This window comes from Amblyomma maculatum, chromosome 1 (genome assembly GCF_055883805.1).
Source record: "Amblyomma maculatum isolate TAMU_Amacu chromosome 1, ASM5588380v1, whole genome shotgun sequence".
In the NCBI taxonomy this organism is placed as follows: domain Eukaryota; kingdom Metazoa; phylum Arthropoda; class Arachnida; order Ixodida; family Ixodidae; genus Amblyomma; species Amblyomma maculatum.
In genome coordinates, this window is record NC_139344.1 from 319,016,107 (window position 1) to 319,037,062 (window position 20,956).

Consider the following 20,956-nt stretch of genomic DNA (forward strand, 5'->3'; position numbering starts at 1 on the left):
TCGCACTGGCACGTCTGAAGTCAGCTCAATATCGTGCTCAGTCAAATCAGTCCTGCCTGGCCTGTCCACGAAGCAGGACTCAAACTCTGTTATTATTTCGCCCAGATCGGACAGCTGGGATTTCTTTAGTTCTCCTCTCTGCTCCGTCTTTTTGAGAAGCTCCTGAGCGTTGCTTCCTTTTCCGCTGAGGCAAATCAAGTTATCCCCCATCTCCTGTATCTTGGGACCATTGGCTTGCTCCATAGCTAAGTCCTCTGGGGTTCCCAAGCAGCACACCAGCATTGGTCCAACAATGGTTCATCACTGGAAAAGAATGGTATCAATATTGGACTGATATTGGCATTTGGGCATTTTACTACATTCGCCATTCTTGGCCCATCTTTCGTTCCAAGATTGGTCCAGTGTTCAACCAAGCTGGAGCCACCAATGTAGGCACAATATTAGACTTTCCATTCATGCACCATGATTCTTGCCAATACTGTCCAGCATTATACCATCATTGTATTATCAATATTTGTTTAATACCAGCTATTCCATTGATGGCCCATTGTCAATGCCAATATCATACCAATGGTTAGCCATTGCAGGTGCACTGGCTACTCCATTCATGCCGCATATTGTTGATACCAATATTAATCCAATGGTTTATGGGTACACCGGCTAGTTCATTCATGTGCCATTGATGATGTCAAGATTACACATTTTGTGGCACTGCCTGTGCAGGCCATAAAATGCAGCCTTTTTCATTCTAGCCATATTCGTGACAGCACATCGAACTTGCTGGGACAATAATGGCCTTTCAAATAGGAGTGGCCATATAAATTCAAATTGTTGCTCATGAGCAACCAGTAGATATTCACAAAACAAGGGCATGGTTCACAAAAAGATAATATTTATTGCAATTGTTACTATAGACGGCAGTTGTTACTAGCCAGCGCTGAGGGCACACACAGCAGCAGTTAGCGGGGCAGTGGCAGGGTTGGTCAGGGCAGGGCGGGCTCTCGGGAAGTGGAAGGGGCCAGGGAGCTGGAGGGCACACTCATAGGCGTAGTGAGGGGGCTGACCCTGCAATTGCATTCACAGGTGGCATGTCTGGTTCGCCAGGGGAGGTTTCAGCATAACGCCTTTTTCTTCCACCCCCCCTGTCACAGGAACCAGGCAGCCACCTGCGAATAAATGCGTGTGCCTCCAAATCGTCCACCCCAACTTTTTCGCAAATGGCACCTGCACAAAAACAATGAGAAAACAAAATTTACAACACTATTACGAGGCATATAAAATCGCGCGCATTATTTTAGGAAGATGTAGAAAATTCCAGGATTCATGTACCGAAATTTATAGTCAATGAGAAACACTATACTGATGAGTTCCAGACTAGTTTCAGCTGCCTTGGGTTTATTAGGATGAAAGACGCACATACATTGCATAGCATGTGCCCTGTTGCATTTTGATCGCCTCCACAGCAATACGGCTGAGACAGCCAGTGTTTCATCCCACACTAGGAATTAGTGCTTGATTATCGGCTGTCTCCGCATATGACTGGCGCGCTAGTTTTTTGCCGCTCCTACGCTTTCTGCGATGTGCAAACAGTTCATACTAATAATCGTTACCAAGAGAATGTTCGGCGACCATTTTAATTTTTTTTAAATGGCTAGATATAATATACACAAGCGATCTAAGCCCACGACTGCTGCACTGGCCGCTGGTTAGCTGATATACGCTTTTGACTGGTTTTGTGGGTAGTTCACTTAAACGGGAGCTCACTTAAACGGGTAGCTCACAGGTGCATCATTTTTACACATATACTGCTTGTCCAAGCAAATTTGATCCAAGGGATAAAAAAAAACATTCCGGAGGCAGGCAAAGGAAACCAGATATATATTGCTAGAAGCTACCTTGAGCGCCACAGAAAAGGTTTTGTTTGGAATCCTTATTGACATTATTTACCTAAATTACTGATTAAGACTTACACAATAAATGGTGTTGCTACTTTGAAGAGTACCGGCACAATCCACGTTTGATTATTTGTGATAAAGAACCCTCACGTCTGCATTTTGAACGCCAGATACAATAGGAAACCACGAAAATACAGAAATCTGATTCCCGGACAATACAATTGAGGACTTGGCTTGGCTCGACAGCCCTGTGTAGCGTTAGACCTACAAGTTGCCTATGGTTTCTTCGTCCGCGCCAGCACATCGTCCAACAAGACTGTATTTGTATTTTACAGCTGAAAATTACTGTTAAACTCATTTATATCCTTACCGCTTTGTAGTCATTATCCGCATTGCAATGTTCGGCGCGCTCATTGTAACTCGAGCCTTCATGTGCGCCAAAGGGCCGACGCGATGCAACCATCGCCAGCATATCACCCTTACTCATGCATGGGGCTAGCAATCTTAGCGGCAGGTTGTTCTGTCCGCTCAAAATCATGTTGTGAGCAGCACAGTTGAGGTGCGCGAATGGGCTGGTAACGGTTTCGGTATCTACATAACCCAGAATTTATCTACAGCTGGAAAAAAAGGTACACATGAGGTTTCTAACCGCAAATATTGAAACAGGGGTTTCCGAACGTGCTCACCGACTCTGTAAGTCCTATTTATTGTCTAAAGTGAATATTTAGTACTTGAAATGAATAACCTCACTTCCCCACGTACAAAATAAAAATTTTCTGCGCTGTCCTAAGTGGCTGCCAGCAATGCACCACCGGTTTCCATCGTCTGTTTCTAATGGTTTATTTATAACCCTTGGCTCAAGCTATGGGGCGCAGCAGGTGTAATGTAGCTTGAATAAAACCTGCAAGAGATCATATATATGGGTAGATTTGTAAGGTTTACAGATTTCACTTACAAATTCTACAGGAATCGCGTCACTGCGGCCTTTCTTTAAAATTGACACGTAATAGCGCTATATTCGTGGCTAGAATAAAGTAATCAACGCATTAATTCAGCTTAGCAAATGCAGCTGTAACAGAAAGTGAGGGCTGGCTACACCTAAGGTGTGCCTAGCTTTCTAATTTTCTTAGATGGCACAACCGTTCGAAATATGGAATATTAAAAAAAGCCCTTGATATTGGCTTTCTCACAGCGTATTATGGGTGCCTTAGATAAGAAACATAATCGAGGCCCCATGGCCATCTTTCGTTTCCAATGAAATTCTTATATGTGGTGGGCAAGTATCTAGACACAAAAGAATTAACCTTAGTTTTTCAAGATACGCGTAGTTTCCTCGAAAAAAAAAACAATTGTATGGTATATCTCTAGAGGTAGAAAACGCTGTTTTTGCCATTTCAAAATGTTGCAAGTTTGGATACCATGATTTTGTCATCTGCTCTTTTTTTACTCACTAAACATATGCAGGTTTTATATTTACAAACACTATTAGAAACCTATTTTGTTTTTGCAGTTGTGTTATTAAAAAATCGCAAACTTTTCTTCAGGAGCGATACGCTGCAAAAATATTCATTTTTAACCTTATGTACTGGCATATGATGCATTAGGTTGGTTGCACTAAATATGTTTTCACTTCCTGACGCATGTTCTTAATTCCAGGCAGTATCTGGAGCTCCAGACCACTAGGTGTGTTCTCCACAACGCATCAAAATTGCTCAGAATTCGAAAACAGCAGTAAAGGGCAAATTTGCTGCAATTAAAAAAAGATCATCTTCGATTTTCATTCAAATCCCTCTCAAAAATCTTCAGTACCTCAAAAATATCACGGACTAAAAAGTGTTGCGTTATACTGTTTAAAAATATAACATTAAATATTAAACCGAGTGCTTGTGCTGATAATGGCCAAACTCAGCCTGCATTCTTGCAAGATCCAATAATATCTTGGCACAGAAACTGTTTTTCTACATTATCTAGGTTCCATTCTTTATTTCTGAAAAAATTTGAAGCTCTAGATTTGTGTGTGTATCTGCATATTATTTTGAAATTGGACAAAAGTAAGAAAATGGTAAAATAAGAAAAACTGATTAGAATTGAAAAAACGGCCGCAACATCAATTTTTATCAAAATCTGTGGAAACAATGCAAAGTACTTTGTTAATTTGAGTCAGTAAATATATTGAATTCTGCAAAATGTAATATTAGAAATATAAAAATGCTTGTGTTTGTTCTATAGATGTGCTTATATGGCTCCCCCTTATGGAATAGGCATCAAAACTTCAATTTAGTATTTGCTTAATTTAGTTACATTTTACCTTAAGTAAAATTTAAAACATTGTCAGCGCTTAACACCGTTTTTCTGCTTCTGGGACAAATACTTAATATAGCTTAAAATGGTATTAATTCACTATTTCTGTCAATTTCATGGCAGAACGCAAGTGAAGGCTGAACTTTTTCTCTGTCCTGCATTCTTTTTTATTGCTAGGTGCAATAGTATTCAATCTAGGTTATTAATATATTATTCCATTTGTAAGCTTTGACCACCACTAACAATACTATATTTTTGAAGATGATTTTTCAATGTGTAATTTTTATAATTACAATCTTAAGCAAATCGCTTTCCAGCATAATACTTTTGGTGGCGTTACAGAGAACACACATAGCAGCTTAGAGCTCCAAATTCTGCCTTAAATTAACAATATGACCTGCGTAATAAACACAGAATATTTTAGTACAAACAACGCAATGCGTCACGCCAGTATGTAAGGTTGAACATTAACATTTTTGTAGCGCGTTGTTCTTGAAGCAAAGTTTGCGATTTTTTACTAAATCAACTGCATCAATGAAACACACTTTTAATACTTCTTATACAAGTAAACGTTACCCAAATGCGGTGAGTAAAAAACAGTGGATGACAAAATTTTACGCAACCAGCCAGCCTCCAAACGTGCAACTTTTTGAAACGACAAAAACGGCGTTTTCCAGCTTTAGTGATAGGCGTTTTTTTTTTTTTTTTTTTCGAGAATACTACGCCGCATCTGGCAAACCTAAGGGTCATTCCTTTGTGTCGAGACATTAGCCCACGACATATGAAAATTTAATTAAAAAAATGGTCATGGCACCACGATTACTGTTCCTGTCCGAAGACATCCATATTTGTTTTCATTTCGTCTCTTCAACAGGCTGGTTTAGCCAATGCGGTGAATAAAAATATCATCGCATATATTGAAGATTTTCGCGCTATATGTTATACCTAAAGCTACCTATATTGTCACAACTGTCATACATTATTTGTAGCTGAAACATCACAAAAGGGATTCGATTGCAAATTGTTCGCTAGTTAAATAGACGTACGAGATGACACACGTATACTTTGTAGAATACAATTTAGGAAAGAGCAGATACAAACTACAGGCGAATAATGCTATGATATGGAGCATATGTATTACTCCGGTTAACAGAAAAAAAATTAACTTTTAACATATTAATATATTCGACAAACTATTGCATGCTCACATAGGAACACAATTAATGAGCTCATCCACGCATCTAATGTCTATGGGCATTAGATGTGTGGATGACTTCGTTTTATTCCAATTCGTGCGTCACTCAAAATAATTGAACGAGAAAAAAGTTAATGTCTACACAATTTTCAGTGAGTATACCACAAATTATACTAAGGTGCTTCATATATGTCACATCACCTAGCAAGTGAAATGGGATAACAGAAGTAATCAGACTCTAACCCTGATCAGCATTTCGCTTTTGCGCCATCTTTGTAAGTTTTTAGGCAGGCTTTTCCACTGATTATCCTCTTCTTTATACCCCTGCCACCCACAAGACACAAATCTTCTGAGGGTACCGAACTGTTGGTTTTCGCACCAGTGATACAACTTAATCGATCCATTTATACGTAGAAAACACTCTCGATGCGCACCTAAAAAAAAATGAAAGCATGCATGTGTAGGCGAAATCATTCATCCGTGATGAAATAATATGATTTGAACAATAAAATGAAAGGATCACACTCGAAGTAACAAAAAAGTGGTGGAGAGATAGGAATTGAAGAAATGAAAGGCGGTTGCTTTCTGCAAAAAGCCAATAGCAAGAGGTCCACCGTCTACTAGAATAGGCAATAAAAATAAGGCATATTTAAAGGTGCATGCAGCAGTTACAGTGATGCAGTGCTACCTTTTTTTAGGCAGGCTTTTCCGCTGATTTTCTTCTTCTTTATTGCCCTTCCAACCACAGGACACATATCTTCTGGGGGTTGTCGGTTTTCGCACCAGAGATACAACTCAATCGATCCATTTCTACATAGAAAACACTCCCGATGCGCATCTAAAAAAATGAAAGCATGTATGTGCAGGCTAAATCATTCACACATGATAAAACAATATGATTTGAACAATGAAATCAAATGATCACACCCAGAGCAACAAGAAAGTGGTGGAGAGATAGAAATTGAAGCAATGAAAGGCGGTTGCTTACTGAACAAAGCCTATAGTAAGAGGTCCTGCGTCTATAAGAATAGGCAATAAATTAAGGCACGTTTATAGGTGCATGCAGCAGTTAAAGTGATGCAGTGTTACCTTTCTGTTTCTCTGCAGTGATTGGTATAAATATTACAGCAATTGCTAGGCATCTCAGGTATCCCTATTGAAAACTTCATCCAAGGTACCGAGGGGCAGTGGCGTGTTATTTGCAGCTGTTAACGGAAAGACAGGCTATCCTATGTGTGCATGCGCATTTCCTCCTTTTTGTATACTTGAATAAAAGCGACTGAACAGTGAGTGTTGTAAGAGGTGCAGCGTCCCCAGGAATGGGGAACAAAATTAAGTTTTAGTAAACAGAGGTACAAAAAGAAGCAAATATGCCTGCAATAATAGCATGATGGCCTACCTTTTGATCAACAGCTGTAAACAACCTGTCACTGCCAGTCGGTTCTTTAGATAGGCTTATCAATGCCAGAGCTTAAAGCTAAGAGCAATATGAGTAATGTTTATTGCGGTCACGGCCGTAGACAATTCTAGCGGAACACTCCATTACTGTAACTATTCAGCCGTCCATTTATACATATCGTTCATTAAAGAACCATGCACATCATATTAAGTTGCTCTTTTCTACTCCCAAATGATTTCCTATAGAATTAGAATACGTGGATCGCTGCTTCGGTTTCAACATTCTTGCACGATGGCTATGGCGTGCACTTCATGCATACGGTACGGCACGTGAGGTACAAAGAGCTGTAATTGCCGAACAGGCGGACCTGACGTCCTGTCCCATTTCGCATGAAAGTGCGCGCCGTCATCGAGCGCTTCGCGAGCAATATATTTCGGACGATATGGTTGCCTCATACCGGCCGTCAATGTTTTGTACATTGTGTCCCGCGTGCACGTTGTGTACTTTGCAGTGACAGGGACGCAGTGCACACACGGCTGATGTGCCTTTTTGCTTGTATTGTTATTTTCCCCCGCCCTCGAAGCGTGTCTGCGAAATCGCTCTCCTATTGTCGCCGCTTTCTGATAACGCCCTCACCTGAAGGCACGTGCTCAGAAGGGGGGCGTCGATTAAGAAAATTTTGAAAAGGGGCTCACTTGCGCTGTTCACGGCTTTCAATTCCTCAATATGATATTAATCATTATAAAAGTGGAGGTTCATTATGACTTAATTATAGCCTAATCATCAAGCGGCATCACGCACATGTCTGCCCCACTGTAAAATTCGCTTGCACAGACGGCACGAACAGTTTTCAAAACTTCGTCTGTACATCTGAAAACAAAAAACTGCCCTTAACTCTTAACAAAATCCAAAAACTGTGTGAACATGGCTTCCTGCGCGCAGAAGAGAGGCTGTCCAAAATATATGTACAAAGCCGGGCGCATAGTATCTGGTTACTAATTGATTGCGGCGCGCTGCACAGTCAAAAAACTGCGCAAATGGCTGCCTGCAGTGTTCTGTCACGTGTTGGTGGCATACACACCTGTTACGCACGGCTCCTCTATTTTCGGCGCAAATGCTATTCATATCGCAGCCAGCAAATAAGTCCACGCACTTGCTTGCATGTAATCCGGACGAAAATTCGCTTAGTTCTTGAAGTCATGCTCCGCGCAGTTGTTTCGAGGAGAATAAGGAAAGAGAACATTTGGGACTGGTAGGAGATTATATAGAACCAATTATGAAGCAATGGCATGCTGCAAAGATATATACTCACGGTCTAAGATGACGGCGTTCACTGAGTCTGATAATGCCGATGGTATCCCGCCGTTGCTGTAATCCGTACTCCGGCGACATTTCACAGCTCAGCTATTCACTGATATGTAGCAAGCACTAACCGGAGCACATGGACATGTATAGGCGCAAGAGAAAATTATGCACAGCACAATGAAAAAGAAAATTAATGAGGGAAGAAATTAAAGAAAGGATTAAGAAGCTGTCACAAGTCTTGTAACGTCTCCAACAAGCTCTGAAATGAACGCTTCGGGAGGAGGCCGCACAGCGGCGCAGCTGGGGATGCTGTCTGTTGTGTCTTGCACGTAGACGCGTAGGCGAGGGGGAACAACGACCCGCTCAACCAGCGCGTGATTCCCGCCGCGGTGTTGTGTTCGCAAGGGCTGCGCGTGAGAACGAAGGACCAACGACCCTCTCAACATTCCATTCCTCCTTTACCCAGCCCTCTTCTGCTTGCACCGGCCAGCCGTGACTTCGGACCGTGCCGATGAGCGGCCGCCAGCGCGCACCGCTCGAGTCGAGTTCTAATAAATAGTTTTGTTTTGTGTGTTCGCAAACGCATTGTTTCTTCAAGCCAACCACGGACAAACATTTTCTAAAAAAATAGAAAGCCTCCCCATCTACCATCCACATTCTTGCGTAAATCCATAAAGCTGGTGCATCGACAAATGCGCGCGTCCCCTCCCTTTCGCCACCTATGATCGAACAAAGGATGGTCGTTCGACCTTTTATATTTACTTCAAAATATTATATACTGTTGCGTTATGACTAATTAATAATGTCAAAGAGGCGGAGTTCCGAGCTTCTCTTCTATTCTGGCCAACTTTGGTTATAGATTATACAAATTGTGCTCAAGTTAGCTAGCTGAAAATTATCCGACTAAATATATACATGTTTTTATTTGTATTCAGTTAATGTTCGCTTTTCGGGTATGAGTAGATGTTTTTATAAAAATTCTAAACATCGGCCCAGGAAACGAAAATTCTCCTAATTTGCAGGCCTTTATTTCAGAAAAGGTTCATGGTAGAGCAGCAATAATTCCACAATATGTTCTCAGCATAATTATCCGCAAACAGCTAAAGCTCATATTTTTATGACATTTGGATACAGAGATACGATCGCGCTAATTTACAGAAAACAGCGAACATTGAAAATTTTTAGGAAAACAAAAACAGTTTTCACATTGTTTAAACTTTTTCCACCTATTCTACACTACCTCAGCTTTCAAAACCATTAAAACAGCTTGCATAATTTTGGTGCGCAAGTAATTATGGCCACATCGATAAAGCCTTTGTCCAGTTATAGCGCACCGCGCTGTTCTGAACATTCTACGGAATTTGTGAATTGTTCAAGGTTTTTAAATTTTGGCATATAATTTTGTAACAGGGAGAAATATATTTACAAAAGAGGATTAAAGATATATACATTGAGGAACAGCCAAGGAGCCAGGCTACGAGGGCCGCCCATTCGACGCACTTCTTTTTCTTAATCTTCCACAAACGAGCGCGCCACTTCGTCCTCATCATTCTCCAGCTGTAACAATATTTCTTCGCTCATGTTTTGTCTCGACTTCGCAAATCGAGGGCGACAGACACAGCAATGAATGATTCAGAATAAATTTTGTGCGCGTCGAGGTCCTGAAGCGCTGTGGCATCACGCAATACACAGACGTTTTTCGCAATCACCTTCACCTTAACGCGGATTGCACAAAAAGACGATAACGTTCAATGAGCAAGCAACGTATTCCAAATCATTTTAGTAGAATGAAAGAATTGGAAAGGGCATGGAAAACTGCCTCATTAAAACAGTGTTTGTAGGCTGCATTCGTTTTTTCGAATGACTCGACAGCGCACATTATTTTCATTCCTGTACAGTTTTTTTTTTTATTCCTTTGCCACCGCCTAGCGCGGTTGGAATGGTCAAACTCTAAACTAATAGGCGGAAAAAAACTATTTTTTTTGTTTATTGGCGATATATATGTTGTGCGCCATATAAATGTACCGGGGCCTTCATGCTCGCAGTCTGCACGAAAAACTGTCATTTTTTTTTTACCACCGTGTGAATGCCCAAAACTAAAATGGTAACCTCGCGAGTCTTCCGGCTTTTCATTTTCCAGTGATTGCGTCTAGAAAGTACACACATCGTATTCGGTCCTTTCTGCAGGTAAACAGACGATGCTGCGCGTAGTTCCTTATGGATAATACAAAAGCACTAGAACAAAAACATCGCTGAGAAAATGGTCATTTGTTCCTGCAACTTGAGGCAACGTTTTCCTTCTCGGCAATGAAAAAGCTACCTTCTAATCACTAATTTAATGTCACATGAACATGCTATGGCGACACGATTTCGTTTTTATGCGCGTTCTCACTGACAACTGGATTTGTACTATAGGTTACGTATAGATGCAGGGATGTAATCGGCGTCCAGTACAGGCATATTGGGTCGTGAGTGCTAGCCGGTCTGGGGTATACATATGTGGTCGCACGGTCGTGCTATCATTAGATATAATTGTGCGACAAACGTATGCGCCTGCGACGAAATCTGCATGCATGCCAATAGGCTAAAACCATAAACACATATAGCTGACCCCCAAAGGTGCGCCGCATATGAGCGCACCGAAAAGACGAATCCAGACAGTTGCAGCGGTACGTGCTTGAATGCGTTATAGTAATTGTCGTCCCGTACGTGGTACTTGGTGAGGTCGGAACGATCGGCTGAAATGTTGTCGGAATTAAATGCCGCGGTTTGGCGTCCAGCGCAAGTGTATTGAACCATAAAAATGGAGAATTTGTTTTGATTGAATGGTCAACGGAAAATATTCACTTCGGCAGCCCATTAAAGCTGCGTTTTTAGGATGGCAATGACATTTGCGAGATCAGGGGAAAAAGTGGTCCATCGTGGGCAGTTTTCATACAGGGATAGCTAATACTGGAAAAACACAAGACAAATTGCAATGGTCTATTACAGCCAGTTTAGAGCAACGGAACGGTCAACGTCGGAAGAACACAGGACACCTTGATCCATTGTAGCCAGTTTTAAAAACTGAACGGGCAACGCCGGAAGAACACTGGACAACATGGTCCATTGTAGCCAGTTTTAAAAAAGGAACGGCCAACGACGGCGGAACACAGGACAACTTGGTCCATTGTAGCCATCTTTAAAAACTGAACATCCAATACTAGAAGAACAGAGGATAACATTGTCCATTGTAGCCATGTTTAAAAACCGGAACATCCAATGCCGGAAGAACACAGGACAACTTGGTCCATTGTAGCCAGTTTTAAAAAAACGGAAAACCCAATGACGGAGGAAGGCAGGACAGCTTGGCCCATTATAGCCAGTTTTAGAACCCGTGCGACCATTATTGGAGGAACAACGGCAATCTCGGTCCAACATAGACATTCTGTATGTACGGCAGTGCCAATATCGGGAACTCACTGTACATCTTGGCCCAAGCTAGCCAGTGTTGGCTACTGGCAGCGCCAACACTGGGAGAGCACTGGCTAGACTGGGCCATTGTTGGACATTGTGCTGACTGGCATGTCCTATGTTGGGAGCATGCTGGTTAGGCTGGCCCAATGTAGGGCCACTGCTTGCCGTCGTACTTACAACATTGGCCCAATGCTTTGTGCTACCTGGGTTCCACTTAAAAGTATCGTGAGATTACTAGACACTGGCGGCAAGAGGTTACTCTCAAGAACGTCCTCATTCCGCGTCTCATCAAGCTCACTTTCAAGTTGACTTATCTGAGATGCCTCGCTCTCAAAGTTTTCTGACCCGCTATCTTCCACATCGACCACTGTTTTAACTGCCGTTTCCTCCGCTGTGGAATTTTCTGGTATGAGCAGTGTAGCTAGTTCTCGCGCCTTTGAACGTGTTAAGGCTTGCACAACTCTGTCTCCGAAAAGGATTCCCCTCTTTCGCAGTAGCATGTCCGATTTGTTGGAGAACAAATACGGATAGCACTTAGGAAGCTTTCCTGAAACGGCAGCCTCGGTTGTTAACTCGCCGAAAGGGCCCTCGCTGACCACGTTCGCGATTGGCAAGCACACACTCTGTTCCTCCACTACCTGGCGGATCCATGCACACTGTCCTGTATAGTCGGAAGGCGACACATACACCGGATGGACAACATCCATCGTTGCGGCCGAATCGCGCAGTACCTTGCAAGGCTTCCCGTTGACTACTAGGTCATGCATGTAAGCTTCCAAAAGCTGCATATTTTCATCGCAGTCACTGACATACGAGAAAGCAATCTTTTCTTTCCGGCAGTTGACGGCAATGTGACCCTGCTCATTACACCTAAAGCATGTGAGCGGCTTCCTATCCTCAAGCTTATTCTTTGTGTTCTGCGCGTTGGTCACTTCCCCACTTTTCTCACTGCCGTCCTTTCTAGGAAGTTTGCCTGAAGAAACCTTCCTTTCTTCGTTTCCAACTCTAGCAAAGTGCCTTTCCTGACGGTTATTCCCACTCAACTTGGGATTGCGGGGCCTATCCACTACAGGGTTGCTGAATTGTCGGCGCGAAGCATACTCCTCAATGAGTTCGGCAGCTTCAGTTGCCGACTTAATGTCGCCTCGGTCCTGTAACCAATTTCTTTCTTTTTCTGGGAGGCAGTTATAAAACTGCTCCAAAAGAATTCGCTCGACTACAGCGTCCTTATCACTGTAGGAATCTGTGCTCTTTAGCCACTCGCCCAAATTGACTCTTAAATTGTACAGGAATTCAGGGTAACTCTCGTCCCTGGACTTAGTAGCGTTCCGAAAACGTTGTCTGAACGCCTCGGCGCTAAGCCTATACTTTCTCAGAAGGCAAGCTTTGACCTTCTCGTAGTTGTCCGCGTCCTCCTTGCTTAGCCGCGCGACAACCTCCGCTGCCTCGCAGGGCAGAACCGTCAATAATCTCTGAGACCAAGTGTCTCGCTGGAAGGACAGTTTTTCGCAGGTTCGCTCAAAGTTAGCCAGATACAGACCGATATCCCCTGATATCACATATGGCTGCATGTACTTTGACATCTTGAAATCTGTCTCCTTGTTGAGAAGAGGTACCGCTAGCTGGGGACAATTGCCCGACCTCTTGCTCAACTCTACTTCTAATTTCCGGAGCTCAATTTCTAGCTCCAGCCTTTTTGTTTCTCTTTCAATTTCAATTTCACGCTCACGCCTCTTTTCCTCTTTTTCCCGCTCTTTCTGCTGTCTGAGCTGTTCCTTTTTTTGACCGATGAGGTTCCATGCTTCACTGAGCTCCTCATCATCGGTTCCCAGATCAGTGATTGCCTTTATAATCAAGGGTTTTCGTGCCAAACCACTTGTATCAATTCCCAATTCCTCACACAATTGCAACAGTTCCGGTTTCTGCAGCTTTTGTAGGTCCATGATCGCTCCGAGTGTCGGCTACTTCCAAAACAACAGTGCAAACTGTCAAACCTAAAGGCGTTTCAACACTTTTTACCAGTTCTAAAACCTAACCCTGTTCTAGAACCTGGTCCACATCAGAAGAAAAGCCAAGCACTCACCCACACATGCGATCGATGTTCCGAGCTGCTCTCTTGTTGGCCGATTGTTGCTCCTGCTTGTTGCTTGAGATGCCACCTCCGATCACAAGATGTTGTGGCTTGTAGCTTCAGATCCACCTCCAATCACCAGATGTTGTGGCTTGTAGATTCAGATCCCAACGCTGGTCACCAGTTGTCGTGACGCTGGGGCTATGTCGACCCGGCCTTCACTTGGTAGCGTGCAGAGACTCCGGGTTGAAGAAGGATTGAATCTTCGAAGTTGGTAAAATATATACAAGCAGGTTTAATGGCACTTTGAGAAATCTTATTTACATGAATATTTACATGAAGAAGAAGGGTATAACAGCAAAATGGCAAGCGTTAAAAGTTCATAGCGAGAAGCATCTGGATGAGCCATTTACCCAGGGCTCAGAGCATCTTTTCGTGCTCTGCAATGTCCTTAAAACCCCTTATGTCCAGCCCCCCTCTGAAGATGCTGACCAACCAGTTCCAGGGCACGCCCCTCAGATATCGGCATCCAATCGAACACATCACTGCACTGATGGTCTGAGGCACTGACTGGTCCGGCATTGATTCGTTGGGCGTGATCACTAGTTGGCGGGAAAAGCTTGGGAACGGCGAGGAGAGGAGGTACATTTCTATTCTTCAGCAAAGAAACGATAGGCTGGTTCCGGCAAGTGGATTTCCTTCTCAGAAACCCAAGCACGTGCGCGCCACATACTGCTCCCAGCATTGTCCCTTTCCGACAATTGCAAATCTTTCCTGCATTCCGGGGAAATCATTTAATGGCCGTATGCGTCATGCTCCTTTCTTGTCCTGCACGTCAGCGGACGTGTCACTCTGTCGTCTCCTTTGGACAGTAGGCATTCCTCACTGGACGATAGGGCTTCTCGACGGTAAGGGTGAACAATTGAACCAAAGCACTTCCGGCTATTTCCCGCAGGGGGACATTTCTTTGTGTTTTTCTAGAAGTTCTCTTGACAGGGTCAATTTGGCATTTGCAGGGTGTCCACAAAGCAAAACAGGCTTACTCAAAAGGATTCCTGGAAACAGGCTCACTTAGCGCCCTTGTACCAACAGCACATATCCACAGCACTTATCCATGCCCACAGGCGAACAATAGAGCGCGCAAGTGCGGATGATGCACGGTCGTAACACCTCATCGTTGTCGTCAGCAAGGGGTGTCACGCTTTTGCGGCGGCTCTGATTGGCCGAGACGGGATGACGTCATGGAGGTCTCGACCAATCACAGAGCATTACCACAGTATGCGCGAATGCGTGCCTTATATGGTCATATGCCAATCAATGATCAATTGCTAATTAATGACTAATTAAGGGGTTAATGAATAGTTCTACTAATTGTCATTAATGACTGATTAATAATCACTATTTAACTACTAATTAGTGTCTAATAATTATTTACTAATCAGTGACAGTTGTGTAATTATTTAATTACTATTTAATGCCGCGCACCCGGTAAAATCAACCACACAACAGTAAACGTAAAACTGCGAAGATACAAGGAGCGCGATCTCGTCGCTGCCAAGCAGACTTCACCATGTCCACGAATATGAGACCTGTGCGCAGTGATGTGTTAGCAAAAAATAAAACTAGAGATATACTCTGAATCCTTATACTCAATGGTCGGCAGCCTGCCCTCCTTCTATTGCACACTCGTTATACCACAATAAAGAAATAAAGCTCAAAACAGCCGAAGTGCCAGTAAATTTGGTAAGGAAACAGGCTAATTTAGGTCTGCCAGTGTTGATGAAGTGATCAGCGCGGCTGCTGGTGCTTATTTTTTTTTCTTTTGTCCAAGTTGTTTTGCGTGCTCACGCAGAACGCGTCTTGGGTGAATTGGAGCCGTACCCGCGCTATACATATGCACCTGCGGGCGCTACTTTGAGGAGACGCAGCCACTCTCGTATCCCTTCATTCTAGAACACTACACCTCCACAGCCGGACTCAAGCGCTCAAGCGGCGCCGCCCAGCGCGCATCGCCGCCGCCGTCGAGTCGGGCAATCATGCCGGCATTGCTCTCCTGTGCTTAGCGTTGCGCCGGGAGGAAAGATGAGAACGAGAGAGAGCAAGAACAGCGCGCGTCTCCATTGCTAGGCATGCGCAGAGCACACCCATGTGGCAAGTACTGCAGATAACATCTCCCCTTTGCGCGGGAACCTGCGAAAAAAAAGGCAGAGGAAGAGGACGGATTGTTTGCCAGGGTCATTGCTCGACTAACATAAGTGTGCCCACTGCAAGACAACGGTATCTCCCATATCAAATTAAACATGTCATGTACCATGTTTTATACTTCACACATTGTTTCCTTTCCGCGTGCACGTTACACCTATAATTTACTGTCTATAGCTTGCTGCGTTGTCTTTGGAGCAAGTTCAACATTTTTCGTTAGACTCTACGTTTCTACCTCATAGGTGAGTACAGATAAGATATAGGTGTTATACCAGATGCACCAGGAAGGTCCGCAACCATTTTTTATATAGATATATAAAATGAGCTTTTTTGGGGTAAAAGTGTGGCTTTTTTTCGACAAAGTAATTCCATTGCTGGCGAACTCAGAAGGCAGGTGAATCATGTTAACTATAACCGGATACAACTGAAGTCTTCAGTAACCGCCACACACATTCCCTCTGTGACAGAAAGTAATCCACCGTTAGAGATTTTCTGATCACCTAAATAAAAAGCTTAGCACCAGACAAGTTTAAGAATGTCTACGCCTCTTGCTCCTTTGGAGACGGTCCAATTTCTAAAAGTTGTTTCTTCTACTTTTCAGCGGAGTAGAACGCAAGCTGCGAACAGTGACCATAGATGGTAAATGCTTTTTTTTTTTTTTTCAAGTTGTATACAACTAGAGGAAGCCAATTGACTAAATTGCAATAAAATGCACACGCACACACAATGGCATGACGCCGATGCGGCGATGAATATCGCGTTAGCTCATTGAACACTAGTCGTTAATGGCACTCACGCCTGCTTATCACGATGGTAAACCCCGCCGTGATGGCTGAGTCGTTAAGATTCTTGGCTACTTAACCGGAGTATCTGGGTTCGAAGGACGGCCTTGTCATTTTGGCGCATAGCAGTGGGTCTGATGCGTCGGTGCGGGTGGAGTAGGACATCCTGTTTCGACATATGCGGCCGGAAGCTGAACATTGTGTCAACAAACAGGCCATTGGACTCTACGTAAGGAGAAAGGCGATCCTTTACCATCGTCTCCACGAGTTTGTACACACACGATGTATGGGTCTCAAGTTGTCGGTATTCACCGCCTTTCCTTGCTTCGGAATAAAAGTAACCGAAAAGGTCTTCCAGTCTGTAAGTGTAGTAAACGCCAGTCCCAGAGCTGATTGATGTACTCCAATAGATGTAGGTACCCGGAGTTCGGAAGATCCGCTGACAGTTTCAACACGCGTTACGCACAGGGGTCTGCTACGTGAACGTGGCAGGGCCGTCGCCCTCCTGATTCTGTGCGGCAGCTTTAGTTCACCAAGACGGAAACGTGAACGGGCTCTATTATCGAGCTCGCAATTCTGCACAGGCCCGAATTCAAGAGTAATCGTTGCAGACTCACGACGGGTTTGTGAGAATAATGTGGCCGGCGAGGTCTCATCGTCAGCCTACCACCTCCTAAGCCAGGCTTGTAGGGAATCAGATCCCTCTCCAAAACGCATCGTCTGGACACCAGACGATCAGGGTCTGCGAGCCAATGGAGCCGCTGAAAAGGCTGCCTGAGCGCCGGGCTCCTGACACAGAGTCCTCCGGTTCCGAGCCGCGAAATTCTTATTATCACGAATAGCGTCAGCTTTACCAAGCTCCAGCAACGAACGAATGAACCCTAAGGCGCCTGCAGACCAACGCTTGTTGTACCCTGCAATTGCAATTTCGATAAAACGTTAAGGGCCACCCACATGGAGCGAACTTTCTCTGCGAACTTCATGCAGCACGACAGAACGCCGGCGCACCGCCGCCGTACCGTGTACGTACCACATGCAGCGAAAGCCCGTGTGAGAAAACGCACCAGCTGGTCCGCTTCAACAACGCATTTTTCACATTAAATCACATTTCAAGAGCAACACATAAATAGGCCCGACAGCGCTTGTATACAGCCTTCGAGTACGTGCTACGTCGCAGTACAGGCGCGTCTCATATTTGCAGCAGGGTTTGATCCAGTTTTGTTGAGCGGAACGTCGAAAAAGGTCCCGCTTCAGCTGCACTATCAAAGTAGGTATAATCGCAACGCTTACAGCACCGCGATCTTGCGGCGGACGACAGCGCTCTGGCCGTGCGCTGCTCCCTACTGTAGTTGTCGCTATGGCCTATTTTGTTTCGCATCGATGGCACATGAAACGGCGCTATGAAATTATTCAGTGCGATAGTAAATGATCTACACATCAAACTGCCTAACTCCCAATGCTATTCTCTAATGAAAACGTATACACCGATACTTATCATCAGCAAACATTGGCTTTCCATACTGAGCAGTTTGACATCTTTGAACGCATTTCTCACTTTTCAATTATTTCAATTGAGTAATCGTTTGCACACTCTAAATTTTCTTGTTATCAAGCACTGGTTTTTCATTCTCAGCAATCCGACACATTTGATCCCTTTTTTCCAACTTTTCGTTTTTTTTTCGATTATTTCAAAAATTAATCGCTAAATTACGAACTCCAACATTTCTTAACCCTACATCATTTCTTAATAAGAATCACTCGCCGGGTTGACCGACAATTAAAAAAAAAAAAAAAAAAAAGGGCCGGGGTTGCGCAGTGGTTACGGCGTTCGACTACGGTTCCCAAGGATGCGGGATCGAATCCTAACCATCCTAACCCAGTCGGCCGCCGCTTTTCGATGGAGTCGAAAAGCAAGGCGCACGTGTGCTGTGCGATGTAAGTGCACGTTAAAGAACCCCAGGTGGTCTAACATTCCGGAGTCCACTACGACGTCGCTCCTAGCCTGAGTCGCTTTGCGACGTTAAACCCAACAACCCACACCTTAATTAGCATCATCAAGCAAATCACTTCGCTAACTGATCAATCAGACACTTTTTATTTAGCACCAATTAGCATTATTAAGAATTGGCCTTCCTTTCCGAGCACACACCTTCGAAACCCCACTTTTTATTTTTTGTTCATTTCTTTAATTCATAAATAATTGCAGTGATTTGATTAAGTCTTCTTTGCTTCACACCAATCAATCATCAATCAATAGAACCTCAAATTACTATGATGCATTTTTTTACGCAGGCTCCGATAAATTCCGACGCGCGGTGCCGACAACCACAATGCTATAATTACAACGCCGACGGCTTTCGTCCTGACGAGTTTTATAAGCTATCGTTTAAAAAATTGTGGTGGTTTAAGCATGGCTTAAACCTATAGTGGTAGAACGAAAGCTGTGAACGTGTTGCAGTGATAATCTCTTTAACATCCGCCTTTTAATCCGTGGGTGTCTCTTTTTTTTTTTTGTTCTTCAAAATTTGTATTATTAATAATAATTGGTTCCCAGGAAAGGAAAGGCGCAGTATCTGTCGCACTTGTACTGTGAACACCTGAACCGAGCCGTGGGGGAGGGAGGAAGGAAGGTGGGAGTCCGCCGCAATGGTTGAGGGTGGCGCTGGTGAACACTCTCAAGGTTCGTATACAGACAACATAAATACCCAAGAAAGTAGCAGGGGGGTGTTACGACCAAGCATCCGCATTTGCGCGCTCTATTGTTCGCCTGTGGGCATGGAAAAGTGCTGTGAATATGTGGTGATGGTCCAATGGCTCTAAGTGAGCCTGTTTCCAGGAATCCTGTTTTGTAAGCCTGTTTTGCTTTGTGGACACTCTGCAAATGCCAAATTGACCCTGCCAAGAGAACGTCTGGAAAAACACAAAGAAACGTCCCCCTGCGGGAAATGCAGGAAGTGCTTTCTTTCTTTTGTTCACCCTTCCAGTCGATAAGCCCTATCGTCCAGTGAGGAATGCCTACTTTCCAAAGGAGACGACAGAGTGACATGTCCGCTGACGTGCAGGACAAGAAAGGAGCATGACGCATACAGCCATTAAGTGATTTCCCAGGAATGCAGGAAAGATTTGCAATTGTCGAAAACGGACAATGCTGGGAGCGGATGCGGCGCCACGTGCACTCGGGTTTCTGAGAAGTAAAACCACTTGTCAGAACCAGCCTGTGGTTTCTTTGCTGAAGAATAGAAATGTACCTCCTCTCCTCGCCGTTCCCAAGCTTTTCCCGCCAACAAGTGATCACGCCCAACGAATGATTGCCGGACCAGTCAGTGCTTCAGACCATCAGTGCAGTGATGTGTTCGATTGGATGCCGATACCTGAGGGGCGTGCCCTGGATTTGGTTGGTCAGCATCTTCAGAGAGGGGCTGGACATAGGGGGTTTTAAGGACGCTGCAGAGCACGAAATGTCGCTCTGGGCCCTGGGTAAACGGCTCATCCAGTCGCTTCTCGCTATGAACTCTTAACGCTTGTCATTTTGCTGATGTACCCTTCTTTTTCATGTAAATATTCTTGTAAATACGTTTTCTCAAAGTGCCAGTAAACCTGCTTGTACATATTTTACCAACTTCGAAGATTCAGTCCTTCTTCAACCCCGAGTCTCTGCACGCTACCAAGTGAAGGCCGGGTCGACGTAGCCCCAGCGTCACGACAACTGGTGGCAGCGGTGGGATCTGAATCTACAAGCCACAACATCTGATGACTGGAGGTGGGATCTGGATCTACAAGCTACAACATCTGGTGATTCGAGGTGGATCAGAATCTACAAGCCACATCTTGTGATCGGAGGTGGCATCTCAAGTAACAAGCAGGAGCAACAATCGGCCAACAAGAAAGCAGCTCGGAACATCGATCGCATGTGTGGGTGAGTGCTTGGCTTTTCTTCTGATGTGGACCAGGTTCTAGAACAGGGTTAGATTTTAGAACTGGTAAAAAGTGTTGAAACGCCTTTAGGTTTGGTAGTTTGCACTGTTGTTTTGGAAGTAGCCGACACTCGGAGCGATCATGGACCTACAAAAGCTGCAGAAACCGGACCTGTTGCTGTTGTGTGAGGAATTGGGAATTGATACAAGTGGTTTGGCACGAAAACCCTTGATTATAAAGGCAATCACTGATCTGGGAACCGATGATGAGGAGCTCAGTGAAGCATGGAACCTCATCGGTCAAAAAAAGGAGCAGCTCAGACAGCAGAAAGAGCGGGAAAAAGAGGAAAAGGAGCGGGAAAAAGAGGAAAAGGAGCGCGAACGTGAGTGGGAAAAAGAGGAAAAGAAGCGTGAAAGAGAAGAAAAAAAGCTGGAC

The 20,956-nt window shown here is 44.2% G+C and overlaps 1 long non-coding RNA gene across 1 annotated transcript; it reads right to left on the reverse strand.

The window, feature by feature from the left end:
• Positions 1-875: 875 nt before the first annotated feature.
• LOC146207225 (uncharacterized) lies at positions 876-8,753 on the reverse strand. Its single transcript, XR_014703316.1, has 3 exons — positions 8,103-8,753; positions 6,080-6,229; positions 876-1,224 (listed from the first exon to the last, which is right to left on the reverse strand). It is a non-coding gene; the product is annotated as an uncharacterized LOC146207225 (long non-coding RNA).
• Positions 8,754-20,956: the final 12,203 nt, after the last annotated feature.